The sequence below is a fragment of the Microtus oregoni genome, unplaced genomic scaffold (genome assembly GCF_018167655.1).
Source record: "Microtus oregoni isolate MIOR12 unplaced genomic scaffold, Mior012 000095F_ref0000231, whole genome shotgun sequence".
Lineage (NCBI taxonomy): Eukaryota > Metazoa > Chordata > Mammalia > Rodentia > Cricetidae > Microtus > Microtus oregoni.
The window spans coordinates 25,909-29,735 of record NW_024544708.1 but is presented as its reverse complement, the minus strand read 5'-3'; the positions used below and the strand labels follow the sequence as shown (position 1 = coordinate 29,735).

At 41.1% G+C, this 3,827-nt stretch overlaps 1 pseudogene; it reads left to right on the top strand.

Annotated features, from left to right (window-relative positions):
* Positions 1–980: 980 nt before the first annotated feature.
* On the top strand, positions 981–1,574 carry LOC121442762 (annotated as a pseudogene).
* The last annotated feature ends 2,253 nt before the right edge of the window (positions 1,575–3,827 follow it).

Genomic DNA, 3,827 nt, shown 5'->3' with positions numbered 1-3,827 from the left:
TCAGAATAACACCCAAATTCTCCATGGAAACCATGAAACCAAGAAGGCCCTGGACAGATGTGCTGAAGACACCAAGAGACCACAGACACCAGACCTACCAAAGCTTTCAATCACCATAAATGGAAAAAATATGATATTCCAGGGCAAAACCAGATTTAAACAATACCTATCCACAATCCAGTCAAGCAGAAAGTACTAGAGGGAAAACTCCAACCCAAAGAAGCTAACTGTAAACACCGGCAACAGATATCCTAACACCCACAAACCCCAAAGAAGGGAAACACAAACACCGCTACTGAAAAATACCAGGAACTAGCAGTCCCTTGTTATTTACATCTCTTAATATCAATAGACTCAATTAACCTATAAAATGGTACAGGCTAAGAAAATGGATACAAAAGCAGGATCCATCCTTTTGCTTTATAAAAGAAACACACCAAGATGCTCACCTTCCCGGACCTGGGGGGAGCAGGGAGGACCTTGGACTTCCCATAGGGTAGGGAACCCTGACTGCTCCTTGGACTGGAGAAGGAGAGGAAGGGGGTTGTGGGGAGGGGAGGGAAGTAGGAGGAAGGGAGGAGGTGGAAATTTTCAATAAAAAATAAATTAATTAAAAAAAATTAAAACACACCTAAACCTCAAAGACAAACACTGCCAAAGAGTAAAGTGTTGGAAAAAGATTTTCAAATCAAATGGACCTAAGCAGCACACAAGTATAGGTATCCTAATAGCTAACCAAATAGACTTCAAAGTAAAGCCGATCAGAATAGATGAAGAAGGACACTTCATACCCATAACAGAAACAATTCATCAAGATGAAGTCTCAATCCTGAACATCTATGCCCCAAATATTAGAACACCCACTCATGTAAAAGAAACATTACTAAAGCTTAAATTGCACATCAAATCCCATACAAGAATAGTAGGAGGAAGTTGCTTTTTCGTCTCCACACTCCTGTTTCGCGGCCTGCGTCCTCTGGATGGCCTCGCAAAACTGCGACCCAGCTGCCGCCAGCATTCCGGCAGTTCGCAAGGGAGCCGAGCCCAGCGGGGGTGGTCCCGGCCAGTGGGCAAGAGGCTACAACAGGAGCTGATGACCCTCATGATGTCTGGTGACAAAGGGATTTCTGCCTTCCCTGAATCAGACAACCTGTTCAAATGGGAAGGGCCCATCCATGCATGGAGCAGCCGGCACAGCATATGAAGACCTGAGGTATAAACTCTCACTCGCGTTCCCTAGTGGCTACCCTTACAACGCACCCACGGTGAAGTTCCTCACACCCTGCTACCACCCCAACGTAGACACCCAGGGGAACATCTGCCTGGACATCCTCAAGGATAAATGGTCCGCGCTGTATGATGTCAGGACCATCTTGCTGTCTATCCAGAGCCTGCTAGGAGAACCCAATATCGATAGCCCATTGAACACACACGCTGCTGAGCTCTGGAAAACCCCCACAGCATTTAAGAAGTACCTGCAAGAAACCTATTCAAAGCTGGTCTCCAGTCAAGAGCCCTGTCACAAGCTTCTCCTTGTGTCGTCTTTTTTCTTAGATGGTCTGTCCTTTTCTTGATTTCTACGCTGTGGTGTTATTTTTGTTTTATTTGTCTTTTTAACTTAAGTCTGCTTAAGTTCTTACAATGTATATTAAATAAATACATGTTGATTGTTTTTGTATAAAAAAAAGAATAGTAGGAGACTTCAACACCCCACTCTCCCCAGTGGGCAGGTTATACAGAAAAATAAGACAACTAACAAATGTCTTGACTTAAATGGAATCAATGGACATCTACAGAGCATTCCACCCAAACACAAAATATACCTTCTTCTCAGCACCTCAGGGAACCTTCTCTAAAATGGACCACAAACATGGTAACAAAGCAAACCTCAACACACACACAAAAAAATGGAATAACCCCCTGTGTCTTTTCAGATCACCATGTTTTAAATTTAGGATTTAGTAACAACACTAATCACAGAAAACCTAAAAACTCATGGAAATTGAACAGTGCTCTATTAAACCACCCCTAGGTCAAGCAAGAAATAAAGAAAGAAATTAAAGACTTTGTGGAATTCAACAAAAATGATGGCACAGAATACCCAAATCTATGGGAAACTATAAAAGCAGTGCTAAGATGAAAGTTCATAGCACTAAATAAAGTATAGAAAACTCACACCAGTGACTTAACAGCACACCTGAAAGCTCTAGAACAAAAAGAAGCAGACTCACCCAGGAGTAGAGGATAGGAAATAATCAAATTGAGGGCTAAAGTCAATAAAATACCAAAATTAAATCAACACCAGATGAACAATTCAAATCAGCTTATAACCTGCAAGGAAAGAGAAGAAGTTATCAAAAGCCTTCCAGCCAAAAAAAAAAAAAAGCCTAGGGCAAGGCAGTTTCAGTTCAGAATTCTGTCAGAACTAAGAACTAATAACTATACTCAAAGGATCCGCATAATAGAAATAGAAGTAAGGGCCGGGCGACGGTGGCGCACGCCTTTAATCCCAGCACTTGGGAGGCAGAGGCAGGTGGATCTCTGTGAGTTCGAGACCAGCCTGGTCTACAAGAGCTAGCCAGGACAGGCTCCAAAGCCACAGAGAAACCCTGTCTCGAAAAACCAAAAAAAAAAAAAAAAAAAAAAAAAAAGAAAAAGAAATAGAAGTAAGATTGCCAAACCCCTTTTATGATGATACAGTTACTCTTATACCAAACCATACAAAGGTTCAACCAAGGAGAATTCCAGACCCATCTTACTGATGAACATAGAGGCAAAAATACTCAATAAAATACTAGAAAATAAAATCCAAGAACACATTAACAAAAAATCATTTACCATGATGAAGTCAGTTTCATCTCAGAGATGCAAGTACGGTTCAACATACAAAAATCTATTAAGAATCCTGCCCTCTAAAATATCCAAATTATGTTAAAAAAAAATCCTGTCCTCTTTAAGTTCCTCTCCTAACATCTTTTAAGAGTGAACAACAGCCAGGCAGTGGTGGCACACACCTTTAATCCCAGCACTTGGGAGGCAGAGGCAGGCGGATCTTTGTGAGTTCAAGACCAGCCTGGTCTACAAGAGCTAGTTCCAGGACAGGCTACAAAACCACAGAGAAACCCTGTCTCGAAAAGCTAAAAAAAAAAAAAAAAGAGAACAACAATATGGCAGTATAGGCCAAATTAACCCTTTTCTCCTAATCCTGGGTTTTGGTCATCGTATTTCATCACAACAATAGAAACCACAATTAAGACACCATGTGTGGTTGATATGTATGAGAGACCTGCTATTTTCTAAAGGTAAACAAAGAAGAGAGATTTGGGGGAAGGTTGGGACAGAGAGCAATGGTGGGAGGAAAGACTGCAGTCAAGATGAAAGAATAAATAAAAGACAAATGAAAGAGAGGAATGAGGAAAACTGAGGGAAGATTGGGTCAAGGAAAGGTGAAAATTTAGCAGGGCAAATGACAAATCTTGTGGCTCTATCTCAGGTACATGGGCTTTATTTCCAAAGAGCTTAGAAAGTTCTGTACCTGCTGAAGCATTAATCTAATTGACATTTAACAATGAGAAATCAGGAGTCAGAGAGAGGGTAAGAAACTGAAAGATCAGAGAAGCAGTTAACCAGCAAATTGTGACTACCACCTCTTCAGTCTCTCCATGTTAGTAAAGTGCTAATATTCTCTTAGGCCTGCCTTAGGAATCCTGACTCCTATCTGCCCAAAGTCCTCCAAACCTCTATGGTAAATTTTGGTCAGGTAGTGATTAGCTCTGCTGTAATGCTTAGCAGGCTTTATTATCAGAATATAATCAATATATCACACA